Source organism: Lacerta agilis, chromosome 12, assembly GCF_009819535.1.
Source record: "Lacerta agilis isolate rLacAgi1 chromosome 12, rLacAgi1.pri, whole genome shotgun sequence".
Taxonomy (NCBI): domain Eukaryota; kingdom Metazoa; phylum Chordata; class Lepidosauria; order Squamata; family Lacertidae; genus Lacerta; species Lacerta agilis.
This window is the reverse complement of record NC_046323.1, coordinates 32930654-32948492: the sequence shown is the minus strand read 5'-3', so window position 1 is coordinate 32948492 and position 17839 is coordinate 32930654. Positions and strand designations below refer to the sequence as shown.

At 42.6% G+C, this 17839-nt stretch overlaps 1 protein-coding gene across 2 annotated transcripts in view; it reads left to right on the top strand.

The window, feature by feature from the left end:
• Window positions 1-17839, top strand: part of FAM171A1 (family with sequence similarity 171 member A1) — an 85128-nt gene that overhangs the window by 13844 nt on the left and 53445 nt on the right. The window lies entirely within an intron of this gene.

Below are 17839 nucleotides of genomic sequence, written 5' to 3'. Positions count from 1 at the left end.
AGCAACTGCTTCTTTCAGCGATTTTAACCTTCAAAACTGTTTCCAATGAAACAAGTTGTAGTATTTATTTATTTCTTTTTAGCTGTTAAATAAAAAATGGTTAATATTGGGTACTTTTCCTCATGGTTTGTTGATAGTTTCTGCTGTACTTAAGTCATGCTTTTTAAAACAAAAAAAAGACTAAACAACAAACCAGATGTTAGAAATAGTAATGTGCAGCCTTTCACTTTGTCAGGCTTATAATGTCATGCAAGTTGACTTGGTGTGCTTATACTAGCAGTTTCACAATTACAATTCCATATGGATTTTGCTCTATATTTGGAAGCGCAATCAAATTCTTCCGTGAGAGAAGCCAGCCAGTTAGCCCATGGATGGAAACTCACAATACCAATGGGGTCCTGATTTTTGAATGGGTTTGAAAGCTAAAAAATTAGCAAGCTAAAAAAAAAACCCCCAAAAAACCCTGCCCTTGCATAGATCACAGAAAGAAAGAATTAAACTAAGTTATTATAACATACTCAGTCATCATGTGGCTTGTGGGGTGAATTTCAATGGAGTCGTTATATATAGAAGCAGTGACGTGTTTTGTCTTACAGATACTAGAGATATAAATGTTAAGGGTTGGGTTTGGACAAGTTGAGGTGTCGTATTGAATTTTGCTACTTATGCTAGTCATCTTTGGCTAAGCAAGGCCTTTTTTGTAGTGGTCCCAATACCATGGAATGAGATGCTTCAGGAGGTGCAATTATGCACCTCACTCCCTGTAACTAGGAAGCTAGTATGTCAAGAAAGAGACTGGACTTGAACCCTTCTGCCTGATATACTAATGTTCCATGTGCGGAGGGATCGGTTTATATTTGGAGAAGGTTTGTAGCATATTTTATTTATGCGTGTTTGGCTCCTAAGGGTATAACTAATCCGGCAACTTATGCTTCGAGTTTGTCATTTTGTGTTGTTCAATAGAACAGAAATGCAAATAGAAGTCATAAGTGCAGCTGTGCTGCCCACAAATACTAAGATGGCAAGGGTGAAGCCACCCTGTTCTCATTCAGTGGCCAAAGAAGGATCAGCTGAGATGAGCTTGCTCCCCACTCCATCCTGTCGAGGGGAGAACCTCTCTGCCCCACTGCCAGTTAGCATACTCTGGACTCAACCATTGGCTAGGACTGAGGTTGACAACACAAGTCCCTCCAGATGTTGCTGGAATCCAGCTCCCATCACCGCTGCCCACTGGCCATGTTGGCTGGGGCTGATGGGCATTGGAGTTCAACAACATCTGGAGGGTAGCACATTGGGGACCTCAGGTCTGGGGAACTAAAGCCTGCTAGGATGTGTGGCTCTGGTGTTAATGTGTCCCTATTATACCATTATATTTTGTTTAAAATATGGCCCATTGTTTGTCTGCTGATCCCAGGGTGGGTTACAAAACACACAAAAATGAAAACAGTGCAGAGAAGATTAAAAAAAACCAAAAGCTATATTTAACATGCTATCATAAACAACCCTAAAGCTACAGAGCATCTTTCTTCTATAGGCTGGAAAAACGCAACAGGACGGCATAAATTTCTGGGCAAATAAATGTGTTTCCATCTATCGTAAGTCACTTTGAGGATCAATTGAATGGTGTCGAGAGAGAAATCTTGTAAATAAATGTGTACAGTTCCACCAGTAAAGCAAATGCATTTATCACTAATGTGATAATGCCTATTTGTACAATACATGATCATTTAATCATGTAAAGAATCCTAATGTTCTAATGTATTCACGTAGGAATATACTAGGGAACTGTTGTGTGGGAAGATGTTTGATTATAGTAATGCAACAAATGGACTAAACTTGAATTGAACCTGAACTATAAAATGTTGAATATTGGGCACTTTTCCTAGTAGTTTATTGACACTCTCTGCTCTTCAAAAACTGTACTAGAATGTTTAAAAAGCAAACAAAGCAGATGTTAGATATAATAATGTTCGGACTTTCACATCAATGTGCTTATTGTGCCATACCAGTTGATGTGGTGTGCTCATATTAGCTGTGGGGAGAGTGCTAGATGCCTTATTTGAATGGATCTGCATCACGTCCTTACAGCAATTTCCTTCTTGGAATATTGCCAGTCAAGACACTGACTGAATTCTGTCACACCAGATCTGTCAGGTGGACTCTACCTAACCTCTGGCTCCCTCCGAGCCTAAACTTATGTGACTAAAACCCATATCTAACACACAAGCAGAAATCAATAAATGAATCAGTTCTGTGCTACATCTACAGCTTGCTAAGTGCAATATATTGTGCCGTGTAGAAATCCTATTGGATAATATACTCTTTACATAAACTTTCTGTAGGGGGAAAAAAGATTCACTCTGATGAATTTGATTTCATCTTACTATTTATTGTTCTTACCTAAAGAACAGAAAACAGCCCCCCGGCTTTATCTCAATTTAGAGTTAGAATTCCAAGTTGGAATTAAAATATAAACTGGAAAATGTGTATAATGCAATTTAGTATACCTAGACACAGATCAAATGTTGCACCTTATTATAGAATACTTAAGTACTTTTTAATTGCAATGTATGGTAACAATAACATTCTAGATTGATTAGCATTCCAAAGCAGATGTGGATAATCTTTAGACCTCCAGATGTTGCTAGACTACAACTCCCATCAGCCCCAGTCAGCTTGGCCAGTGGTCAGGGATGATGGGAGTTGTAGTCCCATCTGAAGAGCCTCAGGTCCCCCACCCCTGAATTACATCTACCATCTCTATGCTGCCTACTTGTAGTATATGGCAGAGATATTCTCTTCAGTGAAAGACTCTTGTTTTGTGTTGTGTTCATTTGACTTGATGAATTATTACTAGTTTTGCATCCTCTAATACTAACGTATTCTTGCTTGATATCATGGAATGTGGACATTCAAGTGTGTAATCTATGTGTGTGTTGTTTCTGGATCTTAAGACATGCAGTCATCCATTTAGGCTATAAATGACAGGTACTGTACTCCTTGAGTTGTTTTATTAGTCAGCAGTGGAAAAATATGGGGATCACATTTTGCTAAGCTTTTTAAATAATAATAATAATAATGATGATGATGATGATGATGATGATGATGCCAGCTTCTTGTACCATGTTTAGGAAATGTTAAGTTTGTTTCCGTTAATACATATTTGGGAAGGTGATGCTGGAGAATTCAAATCTGTCAACAACAACAAAAACCCACAACACTGTAAACAAATAGTAACTGTGAAATATGCTCCAAGATCTTCAATATAATACGTGAGAATAAGTATTGTTCCAAATATGCTGTATAGCTATGGCTGCCAAGTGGTATGAGTTGAATGGTTGAATAATGAAGTTTTGTGATACTTCTGTATTGTGCTTTGTGCTGATGTATTCTCTGTGCATGAGCAAACTGCCTGAAATTGACGTTGGACTTGATAATCTCGGATCTCTTCTGTTCTTTGTGTAGGCACCAGCACAGTCTGCCAAGACATTTGGGTCCTTGTTAAAGATGACTAATGCTGGCTTTTCTTTTCTTTTAAAAAAAAATGTATTTTAATCGTGTTTTTCTTGTAAGGCCACATTGCAAAGAGATTAGATATTCCCCCCTAGAATTTGTAATTCTTAAGAATTAAAGTCTAGGTCTTTCATGTTGAGAAGGCGCGCTATTTTGACAAGAGTATAAAGACCTCTTCAGTTCTATAAAGTATTTATCGTTTATGCATTTATATAAGAGCTAGCCTAATTTTTTTTATAATTGCTCGGTCAATTGGTTGGTACGTTGCTCTTTATTAAATTTATATCCCACCCTCCCTCCCAAAGGAACCCAGGGTGGCAAACAAAAAGCAATAAAGCATCTTAAAAGCATCTTTGAAACAATTCCAGTACAGATGCAGACTGGGGAAGTGCATAGGCTACACATTGCTATGGCTCCTGTAAGAGCGTATTTCCTAAATACATTTGTCAATCAATGGCTCCTATACTGCCTTTCTTCCTGGTGGTGCACCTTATGAATCTTCTTACAGCAGTAAACTTGGATGCAAAACTCAGGTAGTGCAGAACTGGCTAAACTTTTCCAGTCAGAGGGCTGTGTTCCCTTCTGGCGGCTCTATTCCAGTGGGGGGTCCCAGCTAGATGCAGTGGTGGGCAGGAGAAGAGGAAGGGGGGTGCGGTGGGGGTGGTCCGCCCCGGGTGTCGCTACTGAGGAGGGCGACAAAATGCCGGCTGCCTACTCCCCCCCCCCAGCTGTAGGGCAGCTGAGTAGTAGGAGGGAGGCAGACTCATCGGAAGCCCCGCGGAACATCCTGCCCCGCTCTCCCTGCACCGCGGACGGCTGGCCGGCCTCGCCCCTAGGCACAGGGCACGCGCGCCACCCCAGGCACCTGATCGGCTTGCTCTGCCACTGATGGTGGGCGGAACAATGGACGTGAATCTTGGTACATAGGCTACATTTCAGCCTTCAAAAGCCAGAGGCTTCTGTATACACACTTCTCCATCCAGGCATGCAAGAGGTATTGTCACAGTTCAAGGACAAAAAGGCAAAAATACTGGGGAAGCAGGCAGAGCAGAGCCAGGGAAATGTGTGTTCTGGGGAGGGGGCTATGGAGAGTCCTAAAAGCCAAATAGAGAATCCTGGAGGGCCTCATTCAACCATTGGGCCTGAGATTCCTCTCTTTGTGCTAGTAGAAAGCCGCTTCCACTTTTGGAAGACCTGTTTGTAGCTTAACAGATGATCATGGGTGAGAAAAGTGACATCTAATCCAGAAAAGTTGGTCTTTGCAAGACTTTTTTTTTTTTTTGAGGGGGGATAGGCCTCAAGAACAACCTTCCTACAAATTGGTTCCCCAGATATTGTTGGATTATATTACCTTTGGCCATTGGACATGCTGGCTAGGGATGATGAGCTTTGTGGTTTGTCAACATCTGGCTGGGCAAGGTTGGCAAAGACAGCACTGGATCATATTTATTATCTGCCTGCGTCATCTTTATTCACTCCTGCTGTACAGTAATGCAAACTCTAGAAATGCTGGTACATTGCACTCTGGCCAAGTCTTCTGCTTTGGCTTGCACAAGAGTTCACAGAACAGTATAAATATATTTTTATCTTTCTGCTCGTAGTTCTTTGGATCCAAGACAGTGGCTGCTAGCTTGTCCACCTGCAAGCTCCTTCCTCTTTCATAGTTGGCCTGAGTTGCTATGATGGAAACCAGGCGAGGAGGTGGGGAAGCATAAAGATGAACGTTGGGTAGAAAAATTAGCTCTGAATGTGAAGACAATTTGGGGCCAGAGGAAAAAAAGGGAGCAGGATGAAAGAAGGGAACCTTTCAACAAGGGGTGGAGGAGTTAGGGTGCAAGTGGAGAAAATAAATTGGAGGGGCACAGAGTATAGGCTACCAAAATTGTTTGAGATATTGTGTAGTCACCAAATGCTGCGGTGGGACAGAGGACGGGCTGGTGGGATTTTAGTGAGAGGAGGTACAGAAGGATAAGGAGGGTTCAATTTAAAGTAAAGCCATTAGAATAAACCTTGGTTCTTATCTGTATACTGATAGGGAACCCCCATGCATACTATGTGTGCTGTAAGCCCATTGTTGTGAGTTCATTTGACAGCTGTTAACAAAAGCTTTGCAGGGGGGAGAAAATCCCTTTAAGGTCGTGGTGCCTGTCACAGTGTAATAAAAAAAAGGCACACATTTTTTTTAATGCAATCTCAAGGACTAGTAACACACACACACATACAGCTGTCAAACTGTCAAAATCCCCTCTTTGAACTCTGAAGAGACTAGGAAGGCAAGGGCAGATTTAAGGTCTATCTATGTGTAACATGCAAATACCACTTCAAACATATGTTTAGAAACCCTCCAATAGGAAAGGGGGCGGGGGGGGGGGAGCAGGGACAATTTGAAGTGGAGAAGTGGGCATATATGCATTTAAATAATAAGATTATATATCTATATTAATGTAACATGCAAGGTGCTGTACTCTAAATCTCCATGCCAAAGCTGCTTTTCTTTTGTTGCATGCATGTGCATTGAGCATGTGCCTCTCCCCTTACTTGTCCTACATAAGCCCCAGCCATAGGCCCTTAAACAGCCTTCTGTGTCTTCCTTTCAGTGTCCTTTCATCACCAGACCATCCCACCAATACCCCAGCGTTGTGGTCATTTTTGTAAGGTTGTGATTCCACTTCTAAAATACTCGTATTCAAAGCTCCACAAAGTTTGGCTGGCCTTTGTGGCACACCCAACATCAGGACCATGACTGTACTTCTAAAATATAGGTGAGGGACGATGCCCTCCACTCTCCAAGCCCTTGCTAAGAGAGCAGGCCTCTCACCTGTGCCACCAACCTTCAGGTCAGAGATGGGTGAGACATGTGAAGGACTTGCTGTGTACTCCAAGTGCCAATGCTGACATCCTCCAGCTTGAAGCCAGAGAGGATAGGCAGAGGCTTGCTTTGACTCCGTGCTTGCCATTCATTGAGACTCTGGCCGAGCACAGAGCCAGCAAACCCCAGGCATCATTTGAAGGGAAAGTGCACCAGGTGAGCAGGAAAGCCATGAGCTCATGGTGCTTGTTGGAGACTGAGCACTCACCTTGGCCAGTGTGGCTACTGAAATTGTAGAGCCCTGCAAATTGTTGCTGCTTTTTTCCTAAATTCAGAAGTTCCCTCATTGTAGTTAGCCAAAAGTAAGATTTTTTACATGAGTTTTTGGTTTTCTGATCAGAATTCACAGGAAAACTTACAATCACATTATTTATCAAAACATTAATTCGCTCAAGATTCAGGTAAGTAGCCATGTTGGTCTGACACAGATGAAATTTATAACAATTGTCCAGTAGCACCTTAGAGGCCAACTAAGTTTGTTCTTGGTACAGTCATCCCTCTTATTGCGAACGCTTCATGTTGCGTTTTTTCAGGTTAAGAACGCGGCAAACCCAGAAGTGTTTACTTCCAGGTTTCGCCACGCACGCACGCGCAGCAGTGTTCGGTGCAGTTCTCACATGCACAGAAGCACTCTTATCACACTTCGCAGAAGCGCCACTCTGTTGCAGGTCGTGTCCACAACCAGAGGTACCGCTGTATAAGCTTTTGTAACTTTTTGGAAGTTGGCCAGCTTTTGTGTGCATGCACACTTCTTCAGATACACTGAAACAGAAGTCACCAGACCCTTATATGAGGGTCTGGTGACTTCTGTTTCAGTGTGTCTGGAGAAGTGTGCATGCACACAAAAGCTTATACCAAGAACAAACTTAGTTGGTCTCTAAGGTGCCACTGGACAATTTTTTAATTTCTTTTTTATATTTCAATTAATTCGCTCAATTATTCTATTGTCACACAGAAACATAGGTTTGTGCAGAATGCCATAATTGCAATTGACGTCTCTAGAGTCGCAGGTTCACAATGGATTGTAAGTTCTGAAACAAAGGATAGTAGCTGGCCAACTTCCAAAAAGTTACAATTCCTACCATTGACAGACCTCCTGTCTCACCTGCTGCCAATTTTGAACTTACTACATGCATCATACAAATGCATCTTAAACAACAGTGAAATTCTAAAGTGTTTTTTTCTTTAATGTTATACTGAAAGGCCAAAATGCTCATGGCAATAATAGGCATAACAGCACAATCCTAAAACATGATTACTCAGATGTAAGTCCCATTTGGTTGATAAGCAGGCAAGGGGTTTCAGCTTTAAAATGCCATTGAACAAACTGAAGACTTGTTTTCTCCTCACTTGGGAAACAGCTTAATAATGAGCTGTGTTGTGCATGTGCGTGATTGATCTTATCTATAAAAGGGAGAGGCACTCAGTTTTCTAACTCACTGTTCAGGCTGCTTTAATGCTAGTTTAAAATCTCTTCCATTATATTCCATTACCGTGTTTTGTAAAAGTTTAAATAATATATGAAGAGGCACAGATGCTCAGAGAGGTATGGTTTTTTTGTTTTGTTTTGTTTATGTTTTTGTTGTTTTGAGATTTTAACAAAGTACGGGTGAAATGAAAGGAGCTCTGTGTGCCGACAAAGGTCCGTATAGTTAAAGCTATGGTTTTCCCAGTAGTAATGTACGGAAGTGAGAGCTGGACCATAAAGAAGGCTGATCGCCGAAGAATTGATGCTTTTGAATTATGGTGCTGGAGGAGACTCTTGAGAGTCCCATGGACTGCAAGAAGATCAAACCTATCCATTCTCAAAGAAATCAGCCCTGAGTGCTCACTAGAAGGACAGATCCTGAAGTTGAGGCTCCAGTACTTTGGCCACCTCATGAGAAGAGAAGACTCCCTAGAAAAGACCCTGGTGTTGGGAAAGATGGAGGGCACAAGGAGAAGGGGACGAGTCTTCTCATGAGGTGGCCAAAGTACTGGAGCCTCAACTTCAGGATCTGTCCTTCCAGTGAGCACTCAGGGCTGGTTTCTTTAAGGATGGATAAGTTTGATCTTTTTGCAGTCCATGGGACTCTCAAGAGTCTCCTCCTGCACCATCCATCCATATAATAGAGTAAAAGCTGTAGATTATTCATGCTGAACTGGGTATGGATGAGAATAACCAAAAAAGACCCATAAAGCAAAATTGTACTATTTGGTTTCCATTGGTGTCATGGTGTATTAGACTTGTTTTTCCTAATTGGGGTTAAAATGTATAGAACGGAAAGGGGGAAACTTGTGTATTAGAACTCTTGGAGAGACATCATGTGGATAATATCCAAGGGCTAAACATTCTAATATGGAGATACTCTCTGAAGGCTCTTAAAGAGAGTTGACAGTGATTGGATAAGATAATAGTTAGGGAGCAAAGATTGGGGAGCTGCCCACTCTGCTTCCCCTCCAATTTACTGTGGCTGCATAAACACCATACATTTAAAATACTGGTTTCCCTTCAAAATAATCCCTGGAACTATAGTTTAAGGGTGCCGGGACTGTAGTTCTGTGAGGGGTAGATTATAGTTAGCACAATTCTTTGGAGGAAGCCATATGCTATAAATGTATGATGTGGACACAGCCTGTAACATATTTGTTCACTCATAATTCACATTTGCCAACGCATAGTGCTCCTGTGATTTCTTACTCTTCCTTCCATTTCTCGTCACTTCCTAAACCTGGAGTTTTTAACAATGGAGGGAAGCACATAGCCATGTTCTTACAAACCTCTGTTAGGAGGACTAGAGATATTTACAGAATTCATAAACGATCTGGAACAGTGAGGCAGCCAAATTGCTAAGGATGCCGAATTCAGGTACAAAATGGTGTGCCTCTGACTGACTGTAAACAACCAAGGAGAAAAACTTGTGGTCTCCATAGAAAGCTGCTTATTGCTGTTGTACCAGGGAATCTCTGGGGTCATAGAGAAGAAGCTGACCTGCAACAAGGCACCAGACCTGCACCCTGTAGTCTGACACTACAGAGTACAGTATAAGTATTGTTCTTAAAAGGGATGGTTATCTCTCGTCTATCCCACTGGTGAATTTCCTCAACCTGTTGAGTTTGATGGGCTATGGTAAAGGTTTATGGGCATAGTGCTTCCTCCTCCTCCTGTTAAAATAGGACCTGCCTACACATTTTCATGTGTCCAGCTGAATGCGTATACAAGACCACAGTTGTTGCTCTGAAAGTTTTCATAATTTGCAACAGTCTTTCAGCCTAAACTGCCTCACAGGGTTGTGAGGTGGACCATATACACTTCCTTGAGTTTCTTAGAGAGAGAAAAGGTGTATAAAGGCAATAAATAAAGGATTTGTTTATTTTGTGAGAAGGAGCAACATCTCCATATGAGGAAAGATTTTCTTATGAGGCAGCTAATAAATATTTCAATGCCCGTTAATATTAGTGGGGTAAAAGGTAAAGGTAAAGGGACCCCTGACCATTAGGTCCAGTCACAGACGACTGGGGTTGTGGTGCTCATCTCACATTATTGGCTGAGGGAGCCGGCGTACAGCTTCTGGGTCATGTGGCCAGCATGACTAAGCTGCTTCTGGCGAACCAGAACAGCGCACGGAAACGCTGTTTACCTTCCCGCTGGAGCGGTACCTATTTATCTACTTGCACTTTGGCGTGCTTTCGAACTACTAGGTTGGCAGGAGCTGGGACCGAGCGACAGGAGCTCACCCCATCTCGGGGATTTGAACCACCGACCTTCTGATCAGCAAGCCCCGGGCTCTGTGGTTTAACCCACAGCGCCACCCGTGTCCCATTAGTAGGGTAAGAACTGCTAAATTTCATTGACCCTGGTGGCCATTACATTTAAAATCCATTGATTTCTCCTGCCCCCCACCCCACCCCAGGCCCTGTTCCAGCAAGGAAATGGTTACATTTTTTTCTTAACTATCTTCTGTTCCAAGATGCAAGATCAAAATAATTTGTTAGTGTGCCCCTTGGGTCTAAAAATTATCTCTTCAGTTACCCTGATCATTGTTGAGCATTGTGTAGTACGGAGCCTGGGTGGAAGTATTCATCTGAAGAATAATTCAGAATGATTTGGAGGCAAACGGGGGCCTGTCTGACATTGAAAACAGGATGGAGGAATAAATGATAGCTGTTATAAATGACTGTAGGTTATGCTAGAGGAGTTTTATTATAGTAACGGCTAAATAGGTTTTCTGCACCCCGTCCTGTAATTTATTGTCTCTATTAATTATCTGGAAAGGGGCTGTGCAGCAGTTTAATTAAGCATTTTTCTATTGAACAAGGAGACATAAACATGGCAGAGTGCAAATATAAGCATTTATGTTAAGAAATGCTGGGAGCATGTGCAGGTAGGAAAGCAAGGTGAGCGAGATCTGATACGAGAACAAAAATAAACTGGATAAATCCAATGAAAGGAGTGGGGTGGGGAGGGTAAAGGCATATGCTCCAGACTGACTCTCTGCAAACTCTGTTGCATATAACTGAAAAGTATATTCCTGGCATCATTGGAAGGTGTGCTGAAATAACGTGCTGTACTTTACCTGCTTTCTCTGGGGCCGAGACAGAAAATTCTGCCAAGGAGAAACAGTGCTGGCAATGAAACGTTATCAGCTCAGCGTTGCGTGTTATAATAATTTGTGGAAAGGGAATCAGTTAATTTTCCGAGATGCTTCTTGACACCTGAATGACACTGAGGTTTCTTTTCCTGTGTGCCTTTCCCTCATCTTAAAAGGCAGGTTTTATCTTTGTGGTAGTACGCAGGTGCTTTTGGCGCCGGCCATCACATTTGCAAAATGGAGGAACTGCCATGGATACCACAACTATGCACACGCAACCACCACCAGCCCACAATTTTTCCTCACCCACCTGCCACTGCCATCAATTGGGCTTGGAAAGATGTATTCCCCATGGTGGTGGTGGGGGCGTGGTCTTCCTGGAGAGTTCAGCTGGGGAGGCAAGAGGTAACCTTACCTCCCTTACTGCAGTCTCCAGGAAGATATCACACACATCGACCACAACAATTAGGTTTGGAGGCAATAGAAGGGGTGGCATTTGCAGGGAGCGGTTCCTGCTAGCCAGGGAAGGTGTAACCCTTGCCTACCCACTGGCGTAGGAATAAGGGGGGTGGAGGTGTCATGCCTAAGGAGGGTGACAAAATTGCCTCCCCCCCCCGGCAGATCGCTGTCCCCCCAGTCTGCTCAGGCTCGTGGCAGCAGCTGGCCCCGTGGTACCGGAAGAGCTAGCTATGCCCCTGTCCCTACCCAGCTACAAGGCCTCTCCTCTATTGTAATCAGGCTTCAAAGAAACCTAATAGGTATAACCAATAGAAAGCATCTTTGAGATGTAATTGCATCATGGGGTTGGCTCGGTGTTTGTGGTTTAGGGTCGCAACTGGGGAAAGGGGAGTTAATTCTTCTTTCCTGAGGTGTAAACAGCCCCCCCCCCTCCCATGCTTGAAAGGTCTAATTTCAGTGGGGTAGAGAACAAACCCTATACGTACCACGGAAGGCCACTGGCTGGTTAGCTCAGTCCATAGGGCACGAGACTCTTAATCTCAGGGTTGTGGGTTCGAGCCCAACCTTGGGCAAAATAATTCCTGCATTGTAGGGGGTTAGACTAGGTGACCGACGTGGTCCCTTCCAACTCTGTGATTCTATAACCCATGGGCACTGTGTTGTGGACCCATGACATAAGTTCTGCAACCTTATGGGTTGCTTCTGAGTCACATCGAAGCAAGAATGGGTATGTTTCAATAGCGATAAGGAAAGGAACCGTAGCTGAGTGGCAGAGCACACGCTCTGCATGCAGAATGCTGCAAATTCAACCCCTGCTGTCTCTACTTTAAAAGGTCAGGTGGCTGGTGACGGGAAGGACCTCAGTCTGAGGCCCTGAGGAGCCACTACCTGTCAGAGTAGACAGCAGTGAGGTAAATCAACACATAGTTTGACCTGGTACAAAGTAACTTCCTAGGTTCCTAAAGTTTCCCAAATGTGGCTTTCCGTTTTTCACCCCTACAAGTGTCAGATCTTTAACATTTTTCAATCGTCAGTGTTCCCTCACTCCTCTCCAACTTGTGACCCAGCTTTACTTCTGCTAGGTATTTAACATACACATGACTTTACTGGTGCTGGAAGTCATGTGCAGATTAATTATTAAATATTTTTTCTTAAGTAGGGAAAGGCTTAAAAAAAAACCACTGTAGAGTGGGTTATTACAGAATACTGCTAGATTATCAATTTGAAAAACGTATTAGAGTTTATTATCTGGTAATATGCATACAAATTAATGCCTCATTTCTGAAAATGTTGCCGTCGATTTCTCATATCTTTTTAATTATTTTTCGAGAAACAGATTGTATTTTAAAGGGATCTCTTTCTAAAAATATGCTACGGGGAAAGTTCAGGACATCCAGCCCGGTTTTTTCTTATGGTATCATCTTGCAATAACAGATATAAAATACATGTTTATTTATTCCATAAAATTTATATACCACTTGATTGTAAAGCAAAACTTCAAAGCAGTTTGTTGAAAAAGACATTATGGTTTGGCATCTAAAAAGATCAAATATAAGACCATTAATGTGGCTATAACTATTTGTTTCAAGTTATTTATGAGTGTGGTTTTAATCACACAACAGAAGGACATCCACAGACTATGCCACCTTCTGGTTTTAAAAATTAAAAGAGAATTCTGCTGGGCTTGCAGTAAATTAGATATTAGGGACCGCATAGTGTAGGATTTGGAAATTCCCCTCTTACAGATGGGCACCATATTACAGTATTTTTCCATCTTGGTGACAAAACAGTTTGGCAGCTAGTTGCCATTGGAGATAGCGTAGGAGTTAATTAAGTTCCTTATAGAACAATCACTTATTTTGGGTAGCAGCGCTTGAATTATTTTTGAATATTTTCATGTATTGCGTAACCAATCCAGATTGTGCCCAACATGTTCCCAAAGCCCATTCTGTGTTTACAGATTAAATGCCATGGGATATATGCCCATTCAGGTTGACATTTCCTTTTGCATTGTGCTTTTCCTCACTGTGAAATTGGCCAGTTCAGATCAAGTGGTGTTCGCATTAAATTTATTTGGTGATGTGGTAAAATGTTAGATGGGGATGGGGGAAGGGGATTTGGTTCAAAGCACCACTCCCTCTCCTGCGAAATTTGCTCTTCTCTGAATTTTTGCAATGCAGTGTATTCTGTATGGAGAACGTGCATGCAAAATTGCTGTGTTAGGCAAAAATTGTGTATAAATGTGTCTATTTGGGCAGATGCAAAGAAAGAACTTTGTGACAATGCTTATGAAGAAGAAGAAGAAGAGTTTGGATTTGATATCCCGCTTTTCACTACCCGAAGGAGTCTCAAAGCGGCTAACATTCTCCTTTCCCTTCCTCCCCCACAACAAACACTCTGTGAGGTGAGTGGGGCTGAGTGACTTCAAAGAATTGTGACTAGCCCAAGGTCACCCAGCAGCTGCATGTGGAGGAGCAGAGACGTGAACCCGGTTCACCAGATTACGAGTCTACCGCTCTTAACCACTACACCACACTGGCTCTCTTATGTTGACTTCTGTTTAAAAAATGGCAAATAGATGCAGCAGTGGGACAGATTGAACCTAAGTTTGGAAAACTTGAGAGATGAGGAACTGAGAAAAATTATGGCCATCTTATTCTTAGGTGAAGTGTATCTTTCAGAGCTATTGCTCAAGGGATTCTGGGGAGAAGAGTAAAGTTGGACCAAGAGGTAGTATCAGCCAACATTTAAGCCACAAATAGCCAATGCGGTACCCTCCAGGTGTTAGATTAGATATTTATACCCCCTTTTATATTAAAATAACACTCAAAATGACTTGTTGGACTGCAATGGAAATTTGGCCCAGTGAGCCATGGAAGTTGTAGTCTAATGGAAGGCACCGTGTTGGGTATCTCTTGATTTAAACCATGATTATGCCACTGTTTCTCAGCCTCAGCAAAGAAGTACATTTGGAAATCGGGATTGATCCCACCTGGAAAGTCTTAAAGCAAGCATCATGTTGAACATTTGTTATCCAAACACATTCTGCGCCGACAGTGAAAGCTAATGGCTCCATCCTCCCTAGATCAGCACTTGTCTGGCAGCCAGGAAAGCTAGCTGCTTGCCAAGTGACTATTTCAAGTTGTTGCTTTGGGACATTTCATGGAAGAGCCTTTCTTTTTTAGCAAACGTGTTTTAAACAGCGGAAAAAATCTCAGTTTGCCAAAACAGATGGAGCAGCGAGGATTCGTCTAATCAAATGTAGGTTTTCCCTAAACTCTTTAAAACATCACATTGACAATGCAGAAAGGATTGTAGGTTTTGGATCGTGGCCTGTTTTGCATTTACCTCTTCCCAAATGATAACCCACACCGTGGTTTCGTTGTTCTTTATATGAGAGAACAAATTTAGCAATAGGAAAGGGCAGCTATACTTGCGCGACTGTATTTCACCCAAACCCAGTGAGTTTGGTGTGCCGTCTAAGTTGTAAAAACAAGTAGGGTATAATTTCCCAAGGAGCTGAAGGAGAAGGGATGTAAATGGTAGGAAGTATGTGTAGTTTGTGAAACCACTAAATGCTACGTAACTTCTGGGGTTGTTTCCTTTATTGCCGACCTACAATATTGCTTGCTATTTGTAGCCCACATATTGATGGTTTGGTTTCGTTTCTTTAAAAGTGCTCTGTGGCTTTAGAAGCACCTTGCAAGTGCACAGTCTTCCTCCGCAGTGCTGTAGCTTACGTCGACACACTGGGCAGCTGACTGGTCAAATATTGTCACGTGATTGCTTAATATTTAACCACGGCCAAATATTCTAAAAGTTCCGAGGATGCTACTGTGAAGATGGCAGCTTGCATTTATCTTTATTTCATTATTGCATTTCTATCTCGCCTTCCTTTCAAGAGAGTACAAGGTGGCTAAATGGTTCTTCCCCCTTCCCCTGTTGATCCTCACAACACCCCTGTGAGGCAGGTTTGGCCGGAAACCTTTGACCGGCCCAAGGTCACCCAGTGACCTTCATGGCTGAGTGAGGATTTGGATCTTGGTACCCCAGATTCTAGTCCAGCACCTTAACCAGTACAGTCATACCTCATGTTGTGTTAGGCTCATGTTGCATCTTTTCAGCTTGTGAACGCGGCAAACTTCCGGGTTTCGCCGTGCGCGCAGAAGCGTCCTGCACATTTCGCACATGCGCAGAAGCACTATCGCGCTCTGCGCTTGCGCAGAAGCACTGCTCTAATTGCAGACTTTTCGGGGTGCAAATGGCACCCTGGAACGGATCATGTCCTCAACTAGAGGTACCACTGTATGCTATACTAGATCACATTACGGTTCTGATTTTCCAAACAGGGAAGTTTTGTTTTCTTTGCCTGTTTGTTCTTTCAGTTTAAAATGTTGTGGCGATCACCCAAACTTAGGACTGGCATAGAAGGAGTTAAAAGGTTGAACCAGTAAGAACCTTAAGGGGGCGGAGTTAAGGGGTCTATATAAACCCCTCCCAGGGAAAGGCAGGGGTCTTGTCTTTTGTCAGGGTCTTGGTCTTTGTCTTTGTCTTGGGGCTTGTTGTGGGTATTGAGAGGCTGGAAGGAGGGTGGCAAGGGAAGGAGTAGGAACAGGGGCAGGAGAAATCGTTGGGCACTGTTGTTAACAAGAACACAACCAAGAAAGGAATTGTTTATTTAGAAACCACATGCTTGTACTAAACTTCAATAAAAACAGTTGTTCCAATATTCTCCTTGACTGAACTGAGTGAAGTAAAATACCGGACAAACTGGTTGGTGGCAGCGGTTAATTAACAAATTGGTGAGCGCAGGTATCAACGGACCGTTAAACGTCTGGGGGTCCTGTGCAGGTTGAGCGAACCGCCACAAATGTGTAATTCTAGAATCGGTGCTTCTGAACAGTCTTTTGTAGCTGTAGTGTTCACCTGCCCTTTTTATTACTTCACTCTTTTGTTTCTTGCGTGCCACATTATTCTTTGCTACACTGGTTCTTCTGAATTAATAGTCAAGTCAAAGGAAAATGAATGCTAACGGTGCACGCCCTAGCTATCTAGCTTTAGATCACAGAGATTTACTTTCGTACAAGGTGTTTCATATTCTGGGAAAGAGCTCGTTTTGTTGCTTACAGTACTTTACAACATGTAGAAGTACGAATCACAAATCGGTTTCTCCTTAATATACACAGCATTTCACATTTGACAGGAATTTCGGAAGCATTTTGAGTGCGTGAGCTAGAAACCTCAATGTATTAATCTCAGAATCAAAGAATTGTAGGGCTGGAAGGGACCCAAAGGGAAATCTGCTCCATCCCCTTGCAATTTCCCAGACTAGGGCAGAGGGTAGCCAATATGGTTGGACTACCATTCCCACCAGCCCCAGCCACCATGGCTGGCGGTAAAGGATGATGGGAGTTGTAGTCCAACAACATCTGAAGGGCACCATGATGGCTGCCTGGGTTTCAGATTTTTGAACAATGGGGTGCAAAGAATTTGGCATGCCTCATCGAGAGCCAGTGTGGTGTAGTGGTTAAGAGCGGTAGACTCGTAATCTGGGGAACTGGGTTTGTGTCTCCGCTCCTCCACATGCAGCTGCTGGGTGACCTTGGGCTAGTCACACTTCTCTGAAGTCTCTCAGCCCCACTCACCTCACAGAGTGTCTGTTGTGGGGGAGGAAGGGAAAGGAGAATGTTAGCCACTTTGAGACTCCTTCGGGTAGTGATACCAAATCCAAACTCTTCTTCTTCATTGATTTACATATAAACAGTCAAGGCTCAGGATTTCCAAAGAAAGTTGTTTTCTTCTGCAATCAAGTGGTATATAAATTTGGTTAAATAAAGCTAATTTCTAAGCACACCAGAGCTGATTGAAATGTAGTGAAGGGTCTGTAAAATGAATTTGTTATTTGGTGGAGCTGTAGCACGAAGATCATGAATATGATGGAAGGCAAGTTGTGCATTAATACCATAAATTGGTAGAGATTTACCCCCTTGAGTATAGAACACAGTGATATGGATGGTTTTGGGGTTTTTAATTATATGCTGTTGCTATGGTGGCATTATTGAAGAATGGCACATGTGTGGGAGGCCGAAAAAATCTGGACGGCAAGTACTTGTTCTCAGAGTGAATTTTGGATCTTGACTGCTGTAAATAATAACAGTGTATTTTAGCAAGGATGGGGTTGTGTAATGCATTCATAAAGATCAGGAATGTCAATTCTTAATTGGCCTATTAGCTCCTAATGGTATCCATGGAATGGCACTAGCTTCTAGAACAGGATCAGATTGACTCTTCAGAAACTTCTTCAAAAAGGCAGCATTTTGTGTATTTAAAAGTAAGATATGCACAACTGAGTTACTGTGGTTGTAAATCAGAACTACATAGGCAAAACCTCTACAGCAGGGGTAGCAAACCTGTGGCCCTCCAGATG